At 35.0% G+C, this 13,306-nt stretch overlaps 1 protein-coding gene across 1 annotated transcript in view; it reads left to right on the top strand.

Annotated features, from left to right (window-relative positions):
- The window catches only part of LOC128641879 (somatostatin receptor type 5), a 97,802-nt gene that overhangs the window by 909 nt on the left and 83,587 nt on the right, over nucleotides 1-13,306 (top strand). The gene's annotated exons all lie outside the window — the stretch shown is intronic.

The following is a 13,306-nucleotide window of genomic DNA, read 5'->3' as shown; positions in this document are numbered from 1 at the left end:
GATTATAGTATAATATTACACTGAGTGCTACTTTTTAAATCAGAGTTGTCCAGTCTGGGGGCAACTGACCACAATGTGGATATACAGTATTTTTTTATTTGCCCCCCTACTTTCCCATATTACATTCATCCTCTACCTCCCTTGTTTTGCAACACACAGTACACACTTTATCTCTGAAAGTATCTCTTTCCAAACCCTGAAATGAAGATACATACAGTATATTTCTGCATCTGTGTGTATATCTAAGTTTGACACTTATTGTACATACATATTTTTCATTTGTGTATGTATATATATATATATATATATATATATATATATATATATATATATATATATATATATATATATATATATAAAATCTCCAAACATCCATTTAATAATGTCCAGGTTATTCATTTCTATTTTTAATACAGTGGCTACAATGTATTGGAATGGTCGAGAGGCACAAATTATAGTAATAAATAGCAACATACATGTCTTTCCAATACCATTACTAAAACATTAATAAAACTATACACTGGTTTAATAATAATTATGAATTCTATTTGCAGGAGAACAATGTATGAATTCTAAATAGCATTCATCATTAGAATATTTGCTGTCATTTCTAATTGGAGGTCTTTCTTACTTGGAAATCTTCTTCACTTTTTATACGTATTGGATTTTCATTTTTCAGATTAATGTATTCTTCCTAATCTCTATATTTATAGCAAATGTAATTATTTTATGATTTTGAAGTACAAAATGTGTTTTCTATGTCTTCTTGGGTCTTTTATTTACAATAAATGCAATTTATTTTAGATTTTTTTTTCTCACTACATTGCCTTCACCATTGCCTATTAAACGTAAATGTGGAGTTAAAAATAGTCTGTGGTAGCCTGATACTGTATTTTTGCTCCCATTTGTAATGTATTGAGAATATACTGACCCTAATTCTAGAGTGCCAGCATTCAGTTTATATTTTTAACACATATATCAGAGGAGAAAGCAATATATTCCATTTCCCATATCAAGAAAGCTGCAGCCTATCTTGAAATGTATATTGAATTGAGATTTTTTTAGGCAGACAGCAGATGATTCCTGAACATAGAACTAATATAGCCAGTAGTACTAATGGGATTATTGTTGGGAAAAAAAGTAATATGCTGTGAAGTCTTGACTGATCAGGATTATTATTTATAATACACACGTTAAGAAAAGCAATAACTTATTTAGACTGTTTTGTACTATAGTGTATTTGTATGGTTAGTATTGTAAACTATTGCTAAGAAGTGAACATTCAAGATTAATTTCCATCAAGTAGCTGTATTATGATTTAGCAATGAATAGATAGTTTGAGTCATTGCAATTTGGTAGCAATTTGTTTCCAGGTTGCTGACTGTAATCTTTAAAGTGTACAATGCTCTAGCTAAAAAGCTAAATTGTTTAGTTCATTGTACATACAAAATAGATTTGATGTGCTAATAGATAGATAGATAGATAGATAGATAGATAGATAGATAGATAGATAGATAGATAGATAGATGATTGACATATAGATAGATCGATGATTGGTGGATAGATAGATAGTAGTTAGATAGATGGATAGATGATAGGTGGATAGATAGATGACAGATAGACAGACATATTTAGAGAGATGACAGATAGACAGATATGTTTAAGTGATATAAATTTGGAATTATAGTTTTTGAATCTGGTTTAAATGAGAAACTAAACTCATATCTGACATCAAGTTAATGATTAACTTTCCATATTTGATTATATCTCTTCATGTCTCTATTCTTATTTCCCATTGGCACTTTCTCCAGCTTACCAAGACTGTTAAATTAAATTAATCAAATGCTTTCATTCTATTCTCGAGTGGCATGCTGGCAGAAAAAAGCACTGGTTTGGAGTGAAAATATGATACATAAATGTTTATTCCTAACATCATTTTGGGCACACATTTATACAGTTAAGCATTGCTTAAACTTGAAGCAGCAATAGCTTTGGCCACTGTGACCATGACATTGGCAAATTTAGTTCATATTGAGTACTTGAAAATGCTGACTACATACAGGAATCTAAGAGGGCAAGGAAACAAGGGTTAATAAAGAAGCAAGGGTTAGTAAAGTAGCAAGGGTTAATAAAGAAGCTAATCTGATGTTCTCTTGTCTTTCAAGTCTAAACCAATATCTACAAATTCCCAATGTTTATCAAGGTTAATAATTGATAGTCAACTGGATGTTACAGGTGAACTTTCACTAACTGAGAACAAAACAAATAGTTGGGGGCTGTTGGACATGGGTCATGCTAATATTCATTACACGTAAATGGATTTGTTCCAAGTGGGCAAAGTGGCACAATATGTATCACTGAGTCATTAACAGACATCTCTGCACCCAGCTGCACGGGAGTCTTTTCTCTGTTTTTCAAATCCAGCATTTGGACAGTTACTTAGTAACATGAAAACTCAGTCAATGAAAACCTGTTGTGCCAGTCTCTCAAGAAGCAAGGCAGTTATTGCTCCCAGTGACATTTGCACCTTTTCATTGCCAGATCAAGGAAGTAAAGATATATGATGTTAGTGTCTTTTGTTTGTCAGTTGCAGGGGGGTTAACTGTATGCACCAGAGGGATTGCTGATTTCTGTGGTTTGTTTACGTTTTTATTTTTTCATGATAGAGACATGAAAATGGGTACGATCCACAGGAAAATGTGGTAATTTTGATTAATGTATTTATTGTCTCCAACATGAAGGGTGATTCCCTTTTTAGAAAACATGAACCAAGGTCACATGTGCACTTACAAAAAACTAATAGTATGCATAAATGGTTTGTAGATGAGCACTTATACAGCCCACCTGGGTGTGTTTTTGTAACAATGTATAGTTAGTTTTGCTTATTTCTACATAACATTGTGCTGATTTGCAGACTCATAACCAAGCTTCAAAGTTTTATATGTATACTGATGTATACAGACTTCAGACTGCTTCTGTTTGTATAATGGGTCTTTTCATATGAAGGGGAGGGGGTGGTTCTGCTATCAGCCCCTTTCATTGAGTGTACCATCCTAACCTCATCAACAGTGCTAAATTGGAAGCTTCTAAGTAAGTTTTTAAACAGTTTTATACTGGATTTTTTGATCAGTGTCTGTGCATATTATTCTTTATAGCAGTGTCTAGTAAATGCAGTTAAATGAGAATTGGTATATACTGTCCCTTTAAGCACAATGTATATACAAAAATCCTTTATAAAATATAAAATACATACACAACAGTAAAGTTATGGTTATTGCTCATTATTATTCTACTTTGTGTAACCTAATTAAAGGTCAGAATAATGTCTTGAAGGGTCTCTCTTGTTTATCATTTATAGTTAAAATAGGATTATTTATATCTATTATATATTTATCTATCATCAAACTGTTTGGTTATGATGGGTTCTTCTATGATAAGGTTCTTTACCAATTGTCTCAAAGAAGCAGGAGATGAAACTTGATACTATCTAACATATTCTTTACCTTTTTAACCTGTTTGTGTAGAGGGTAAACATAAGTGATGTTTCAGCTGTCATTTATATTGTCATGTGCATACACTACAGTGGTGGGCTATAGATTCCCTATCTCCTCCTTGATGTCCTTTAAAGGGTCAGTATATACCGATTTTCATTTAACTGCATGTAATAGACACTTATATGAAAAACAATATGCACAGATACAGATCTAAAACTCCAGTATAATTCCGTTTAAATGTATTCAACAAAGGATACCAAGATAACAAAATACATTTTGCAAATTTAAAGGGACACTGAACCCAAATTTTTTTCTTTCGTGATTCAGATAGAGCATGAAATTTTAAGCAAATTTCTAATTTACTTCTATTATCAAATTTTCTTAATTCTCTTGGTATCTTTATTTGAAATGAAAGAATGTAAGTTTAGATACCGGCCCATTTTCGCTGAACAACCTGGGTTGTTCTTGCTGATTGGTGGATAAATTCATCCACCAATAAAAAAATGCTGTCCAGGGTTCTCAACTAATAAAAAAGCTTACATGCCTTCTTTTTAAAATAAAGATAGCAAGAGAACGAAGAAAAATTGATAATGGGAGTAAATTAGAAAGTTGCTTAAAATGGCATGCTCTATCTGAATTTGGGTTCAGTGTCCCTTTAAATGTTTGTTAAAATTGCACCTGAACCATGACAGTTTCATTTTTTACTTTCATTTCCCATTTTAAACAAACATCCTATAAAATGAAAACATAAACATTTGGGGGAACACCTTTATTGAGTGTATAACAAGTTGTAGGCTCCTGAAATATCTAAGAAAGGCTTTAAATCTATCGTTCAATACCCCCCCCATAATAAATTTGTAATTTGATTGACTTTTTTTAATGCAATGCATTATTTGAGTTACTTATGATGATTGTTATCCAGAGAGATTTCTAGGGATGGGCGAATGTGTAAATTTTCTAATTTCGAATGTAGAACGAATGTTATTACCGAAATTCGAATTCTAAATCCGAATGTCGATAAGAACGAATATTCTTAAAAATTTGAAAATTGAATGTTATTTACAGTTTTCGAATTTCACTTTCGAATTCGAATGTTTATAATTATATCGAATGTCCACATTCGAAATTTCGAATTTAACATGCTATTTAACAAATACTATTCAGAAGTTCAATAGTTCATGTGGTAGGGCTGGAATCTAGTAAATTGATACATAATAGATACAAATATATCATTTTGAATGTTTCCATATAGAATATTGCATAATTCGAATATTACATTTAAAGAAAAAGCATTAGAAATACTATTACAATCTAAATTCGAATTTTTCGAAAATAATATTTTTGAATGTAATTGTAAAATTCGAAACCGAACATTCGAAAATCGAATGTTAGAATGTTATGTAAACATTCAAAATTCGATTCGAACGAATGAATGTGTTAAAATTCGTGCCGTTTTTCGAATGTTGCGAAACATTCACCCATCCCTAGAGATTTGTAGAAACATATTGTTTTTCTAGGGGCAAACATATCTGCCAGATTCCTGAGCATCAGGGACATCTGTTGTCCAGCTTTTATATAAATATACTGTGATAATGTATCTGACAAAATTATTATTATTATTCTTTATTTCTTTCATGTAATTAGCAAGAGTCCATGAGCTAGTGACGTATGGGATATACATTCCTACCAGGAGGGGCAAAGTTTCCCAAACCTCAAAATGCCTATAAATACACCCCTCACCACACCCACAAATCAGTTTTACAAACTTTGCCTCCTATGGAGGTGGTGAAGTAAGTTTGTGCTAGATTCTACGTTGATATGCGCTCCGCAGCAGGTTGGAGCCCGGTTTTCCTCTCAGCGTGCAGTGAATGTCAGAGGGATGTGAGGAGAGTATTGCCTATTTGAATGCAATGATCTCCTTCTACGGGGTCTATTTCATAGGTTCTCTGTTATCGGTCGTAGAGATTCATCTCTTACCTCCCTTTTCAGATCGACGATATACTCTTATATATACCATTACCTCTGCTGATTTTCGTTTCAGTACTGGTTTGGCTTTCTACAAACATGTAGATGAGTGTCCTGGGGTAAGTAAGTCTTATTTTCTGTGACACTCTAAGCTATGGTTGGGCACTTTTTTATAAAGTTCTAAATATATGTATTCAAACATTTATTTGCCTTGACTCAGAATGTTCAACATTCCTTATTTTCAGACAGTCAGTTTCATATTTGGGATAATGCATTTGAATCAATCATTTTTTCTTACCTTAAAAATTTGACTTTTCCCTGTGGGCTGTTAGGCTCGCGGGGGCTGAAAATGCTTCATTTTATTGCGTCATTCTTGGCGCGGACTTTTTTGGCGCAATTTTTTTTTTCTGTTTCTGGCGTCATACGTGTCGCCGGAAGTTGCGTCATTTTTTGAAGTTTTTTTGCGTCAAAAGTGTCGGCGTTCCGGATGTGGCGTCATTTTTGGCGCCAAAAGCATTTAGGCGCCAAATAATGTGGGCGTCTTATTTGGCGCTAAAAAAAATATGGGCGTCACTTTTGTCTCCACATTATTTAAGTCTCATTATTTTTTGCTTCTGGTTGCTAGAAGCTTGTTCACTGGCATTTTTTCCCATTCCTGAAACTGTCATTTAAGGAATTTGATCTATTTTGCTTTATATGTTGTTTTTTCTATTACATATTGCAAGATGTCCCACGTTGCAACTGAGTCAGAAGATACTTCAGGAAAATCGCTGCCTGGTGCTGGAGCTACCAAAGCTAAGTGTATCTGCTGTAAACTTTTGGTATCTGTTCCTCCAGCTGTTGTTTGTATTGAATGTCATGACAAACTTGTTAATGCAGATAAAATTTCCTTTAGTAAAGTTCCATTACCTGTTGCTGTTCCGTCAACATCTAATACTCAGAGTGTTCCTGATAACATAAGAGATTTTGTTTCTGAATCCATTAAGAAGGCTTTGTCTGTTATTCCTCCTTCTAGTAAACATAAAAAATCTTTTAAAACTTCTCATTGTTCAGATGAATTTTTAAATGAACATCATCATTCTGATTCTGATAATGGTTCTTCTGGTTCAGAGGATTCTGTCTTAGAGGTTGATGCTGATAAATCTTCATATTTATTTAAAATGGAATTTATTCATTCTTTACTTAAAGAAGTTCTAATTGCTTTAGAAATTGAGGATTCTGGTCCTCTTGATACTAAATCTAAACGTTTAGATAAGGTTTTTAAATCTGCTGTAGTTATTCCAGAAGTTTTTCCTGTTCCTAGTGCTATTTCTGAAGTAATTTCTAGGGAATGGAATAATTTGGGTAATTCATTCACTCCCTCTAAACGTTTTAAGCAATTATATCCTGTGCCATCTGACAGATTAGAGTTTTGGGACAAAATCCCTAAGGTTGATGGGGCTGTCTCTACTCTTGCTAAGCGTACTACGATTCCTACGGCAGATGGTACTTCCTTTAAGGATCCTTTAGATAGGAAAATTGAATCCTTTCTAAGAAAAGCCTATTTGTGTTCAGGTAATCTTCTTAGACCTGCTATATCTTTGGCGGATGTTGCTGCAGCTTCAACTTTTTGGTTGGAAGCTTTAGCGCAACAAGTCACAGATCATAATTCTCATAGCATTATTATTCTTCTTCAACATGCTAATAATTTTATTTGTGATGCCATCTTTGATATCATTAGGGTTGATGTCAGGTATATGTCTCTAGCTATTTTAGCTAGAAGAGCTTTATGGCTTAAAACTTGGAATGCTGATATGTCTTCTAAGTCTACTCTGCTTTCCCTTTCTTTCCAGGGTAATAAATTATTTGGTTCTCAGTTGGATTCTATTATTTCAACTGTTACTGGAGGGAAAGGAACTTTTTTACCACAGGATAAAAAATCTAAAGGTAAATTCAGGTCTAATAATCGTTTTCGTTCCTTTCGTCACAACAAGGAACAGAAACCTGATCCTTCATCCTCAGGAGCGGTATCAGTTTGGAAACCATCTCCAGTCTGGAATAAATCCAAGCCTTCTAGAAAATCAAAGCCAGCTTCTAAGTCCACATGAAGGTGCGGCCCTCATTCCAGCTCAGCTGGTAGGGGGCAGATTACGTTTTTTCAAAGAAATTTGGATCAAATCTGTTCACAATCTTTGGATTCAGAACATTGTTTCAGAAGGGTACAGAATTGGCTTCAAAATAAGACCTCCTGCAAAGAGATTTTTTCTTTCCCGTGTCCCAGTAAATCCAGCGAAGGCTCAAGCATTTCTGAAATGTGTTTCAGATCTAGAGTTGGCTGGAGTAATTATGCCAGTTCCAGTTCTGGAACGGGGGCTGGGGTTTTATTCAAATCTCTTCATTGTACCAAAGAAGGAGAATTCCTTCAGACCAGTTCTGGATCTAAAGATATTGAATCGTTATGTAAGGATACCAACATTCAAAATGGTAACTATAAGGACTATCCTGCCTTTTGTTCAGCAAGGGCATTATATGTCTACAATAGATTTACAGGATGCATATCTACATATTCCGATTAATCCAGATCACTTTCAGTTTCTGAGATTCTCTTTCCTAGACAAGCATTACCAGTTTGTGGCTCTACCGTTTGGTCTAGCAACAGCTCCAAGAATTTTTACAAAGGTTCTCGGTGCCCTTCTGTCTGTAATCAGAGAACAGGGTATTGTGGTATTTCCTTATTTGGACGATATCTTGGTACTTGCTCAGTCTTTACATTTAGCAGAATCTCATACGAATCGACTTGTGTTGTTTCTTCAAGATCATGGTTGGAGGATCAATTTACTAAAAAGTTCATTGATTCCTCAGACAAGGGTAACCTTTTTGGGTTTCCAGATAGATTCAGTGTCCATGACTCTATCTTTGACAGACAAGAGACGTCTAAAATTGATATCAGCTTGTCGAAACCTTCAGTCACAATCATTCCCTTCGGTAGCCTTATGCATGGAAATTCTAGGTCTTATGACTGCTGCATCGGACGCGATCCCCTTTGCTCGTTTTCACATGCGACCTCTTCAGCTCTGTATGCTGAACCAATGGTGCAGGGATTACACAAAGATATCTCAATTAATATCTTTAAAACCGATTGTACGACACTCTCTGACGTGGTGGACAGATCACCATTGTTTAATTCAGGGGGCTTCTTTTGTTCTTCCGACCTGGACTGTAATTTCAACAGATGCAAGTCTTACAGGTTGGGGAGCTGTGTGGGGGTCTCTGACGGCACAAGGGGTTTGGGAATCTCAGGAGGTGAGATTACCAATCAATATTTTGGAACTCCGTGCAATTTTCAGAGCTCTTCAGTCTTGGCCTCTTCTGAAGAGAGAATCGTTCATTTGTTTTCAGACAGACAATGTCACAACTGTAGCAGACATCAATCATCAAGGAGGGACTCACAGTCCTCTAGCTATGAAAGAAGTATCTCGAATTCTGGTTTGGGTGGAATCCAGCTCCTGTCTAGTTTCTGCGGTTCATATCCCAGGTATAGACAATTGGGAAGCGGATTATCTCAGTCGCCAAACGTTGCATCCGGGCGAATGGTCTCTTCACACAGAGGTATTTCTTCAGATTGTTCAAATGTGGGGGCTTCCAGAAATAGATCTGATGGCCTCTCATCTAAACAAGAAACTTCCCAGGTATCTGTCCAGATCCAGGGATCCTCAAGTGGAAGCAGTGGATGCATTGTCACTTCCTTGGAAGTATCATCCTGCCTATATCTTTCCGCCTCTAGTTCTTCTTCCAAGAGTGATCTCCAAAATTCTGAAGGAATGCTCGTTTGTTCTGCTGGTAGCTCCAGCATGGCCTCACAGGTTTTGGTATGCGGATCTTGTCCGGATGGCTTCTTGCCAACCGTGGACTCTTCCGTTAAGACCAGACCTTCTGTCTCAAGGTCCTTTTTTCCATCAGGATCTCAAATCCTTAAATTTAAAGGTATGGAGATTGAACGCTTGATTCTTAGTCAAAGAGGTTTCTCTGACTCTGTGATTAATACTATGTTACAGGCTCGTAAATCTGTATCTAGGGAGATATATTATAGAGTCTGGAAGACTTATATTTCTTGGTGTCTTTCTCATCAGTTTTCCTGGCATTCTTTTAGAATTCCAAGAATTTTACAGTTTCTTCAGGATGGTTTGGATAACGGTTTGTCTGCAAGTTCCTTGAAAGGACAAATCTCTGCTCTTTCTGTTCTTTTTCACAGAAAGATTGCTAATCTTCCTGATATCCATTGTTTTGTACAAGCTTTGGTGCATATAAAACCTGTTATTAAGTCAATTTCTCCTCCTTGGAGTTTGAATTTGATTCTGGGGGCTCTTCAAGCTCCTCCGTTTGAACCTATGCATTCATTGGACATTAAATTACTTTCTTGGAAAGTTTTGTTCCTTTTGGCCATCTCTTCTGCCAGAAGAGTTTCTGAATTATCTGCTCTTTCTTGTGAGTCTCCTTTTTTGATTTTTCATCAGGATAAGGCGGTGTTGCGAACTTCTTTTGAATTTTTACCTAAGGTTGTGAATTCCAACAACATTAGTAGAGAGATTGTGGTTCCTTCATTATGTCCTACTCCTAAGAATTCTAAGGAGAAATCATTGCATTCTTTGGATGTGGTTAGAGCTTTGAAATATTATGTTGAAGCTACTAAGACTTTCCGAAAGACTTCTAGTCTATTTGTTAACTTTTCCGGTTCTAGGAAAGGTCAGAAGGCCTCTGCCATTTCTTTGGCATCTTGGTTGAAATCTTTAATTCATCATGCTTATGTCGAGTCGGGTAAAACTCCGCCTCAAAGGATTACAGCTCATTCTACTAGGTCAGTTTCTACTTCCTGGGCATTTAGGAATGAAGCTTCGGTTGATCAGATTTGCAAAGCAGCAACTTGGTCCTCTTGACATACTTTTACTAAATTCAACCATTTTGATGTGTTTTCTTCTTCTGAAGCAGTTTTTGGTAGAACAGTACTTCAGGCAGCTGTTTCAGTTTGAATCTTCTGCTTATGTTTTCATTTAAACTTTATTTTGGGTGTGGATTATTTTCAGCAGGAATTGGCTGTCTTTATTTTATCCCTCCCTCTCTAGTGACTCTTGCATGGAAAGATCCACATCTTGGGTAGTCATTATCCCATACGTCACTAGCTCATGGACTCTTGCTAATTACATGAAAGAAAACATAATTTATGTAAGAACTTACCTGATAAATTCATTTCTTTCATATTAGCAAGAGTCCATGAGGCCCACCCCTTTTTTGTGGTGGTTATGATTTTTTTGTATAAAGCACAATTATTTCCAATTCCTTATTTTTTATGCTTTCGCACTTTTTTCTTATCACCCCACTTCTTGGCTATTCATTAAACTGATTTGTGGGTGTGGTGAGGGGTGTATTTATAGGCATTTTGAGGTTTGGGAAACTTTGCCCCTCCTGGTAGGAATGTATATCCCATACGTCACTAGCTCATGGACTCTTGCTAATATGAAAGAAATGAATTTATCAGGTAAGTTCTTGCATAAATTATGTTTTATAAAGCGCCAACAGATTCCGCAGCACTCCCCATGGGTACAAAGATAAAAAGTACAACAGAGAAACAATACAATAATAGACAACATTTTACAGACAAATACACGGGGGAATTGAGGGCCCTATTCCTTTGGGAATTTACAATCTAGATGAATCTGATATTTTTTACAATCTATAGTTTCCATATTTATGTTCCAGATGTCTCAAACTATTGTGCCTAAATGATATATTTGTATGTCATCATAGTGAATACTCCTATAACTTGATAACTTGCTTTGCTGTAAAGTGGGTCTGGATTTTCTTTATTAAAGGGACATGAAACCCAATTTTTTTTTTCTTTCATGATTCAGATAGAGAATATAATTTTAAACAACTTTCTAATTTACTTCTATTATCTAATTTGTTTCATTCTCTTGGTATCATTTGTTGAAGGAGCAGCAATGCACTAATGGTTTCTAACTGAACGCATGGGTGAGCCAATCACAAGCAATATACATATACAGCCACCAATCAACAGCTAGAATCTAGGTTCTCTGCTGCTCCTGAGCTTTCCAAGATAAAGCTTTCAGCAAAGAATAACAAGAGAAGGAAGCAAATTAAATAATAGAAGTAAATTGTAAAGTTGTTTAAAATTGTATTCTCTATCTGAATCATGAAAGAAAAATTTTGGGCTTAATGTCCTTTTAAAGAACCAGTAAATTCAGTCGATTTGCATAATTAACACATGCATAATACAAAGAAAATGCAATAGCACTTAGTCTGACCTTCAAATGAGTAATATATTTTTTTTCTGCCACATTTCAGTTAGTTCCACCCCCCCCCGGTCATGTGCCAGTCATCAGCCAATCACAAAATGCATATATATATATATACTATGAATACTTGCACATGCTCAGTAGAAGTTGGTACCTTAGAAAGTATGTATATAAACAGATTGGGCTCATTTTGATAATGGAAGGGATCTGGAAAGTTGTTTACATCTGAAGGCTCTATCTGAATCATGAAAGTTTAATTTTGCATTTAGTGTTCCATTAAATGGACACCTATGGGGGTGGGGTCAAGTGGCTGATGTAGAGACTCATTTTCTTGGCAGTGTTTAGGAGGTTTCAAGTTTTAATGGAGAAAGAGGAACAGCAGATGATAGTTGTCCGGACTGTTAGAGGCTCTGTTTTGATATATCTGAGGCTGTGATGTTCATAACTTAGACATAGACATTTGTAAGACTGCATATGCTAAACACATGTCAATCTGATTATAAGATTTAAAACCATTCAGACAGAGCATACAATTTTGAAAAAAGTTTCCAATTTACTTCTATTATAAGATGTGCTTTGTTCTTGTGTTATTCTTTGTTGAAGAGATATCTAGATAGGTAGCATGCACATGTTTGGAATACTACATGACAGGAAATAGTGCTGCCCTCTAGTGTTCTTGTAAATGTACAACATTCTTGCAAAACTGCTGCCATATAGTATTGCGGAGACATTCAAGCTTCTATGTTTACCTTAATATTTTTCAACAAAGGATACCAAGAAAAGAAGGTCAATTTGATAATTGAAGTAAATTTTAAAGTTGTTTATAATTGTATGCTCTATCTGAATCATGGAAGAAAAAAAAAATATTTTATGTCCATTTAAATGGACACTAAACACCTTGTAATTCCAAGACATTTTGTTTGTCTTGCTATAAAATAACATTTTAGCCAAGTGTAAACATTTTAAAACACCTTGTTTGCTGTGATTGATTTTCAATAGCTAAACTCCACCCATTGCTTGTAATAACCAATCCAGGCTTTGGTGAGGTAAACAAGGCTGGCAAAGGTTGTTATGTTAATATAAACTGCATTTGTTTTCAGCTGTTATCAAATGAGGCCAATTAGGAACAGATATACAGCCGAGTAAGCCATAAGAGGTCTGCTGTGTACATTTCAAGTATTAGAAAATTCACAATATACATTAAGAAGGACACAATAAATAATAAAGTATATTGAAAAGTTGTTTTATTAAGCATAGTTAAACATTTTATATTACAAACTCAAGTTGCTAACTGTCCCTTTAAAAAAATGTAATTTTATCAAATGTTGAAAACAATTCTCCTTAAAAGAGTTCCTTATTGTAATGTGCAAAAGAGAAATAAATCACATAACCTCATACCTTAAAAATATGAGCTCAAAAAATTGGTTAGAAAAGTGGAATATCTCATTTATTTTGCACAAGGAATAAGTTCAAATGTCTCCAAATTAATGTAAGTAATTTTCAGAATCCGTCAACTTGTCAAAACTCAGGTATAAATTGTCAAGCACACAAAGGAAT

This window comes from Bombina bombina, chromosome 11 (assembly GCF_027579735.1).
Source record: "Bombina bombina isolate aBomBom1 chromosome 11, aBomBom1.pri, whole genome shotgun sequence".
NCBI lineage: Eukaryota > Metazoa > Chordata > Amphibia > Anura > Bombinatoridae > Bombina > Bombina bombina.
This window is presented reverse-complemented; position numbering and strand designations above follow the sequence as displayed.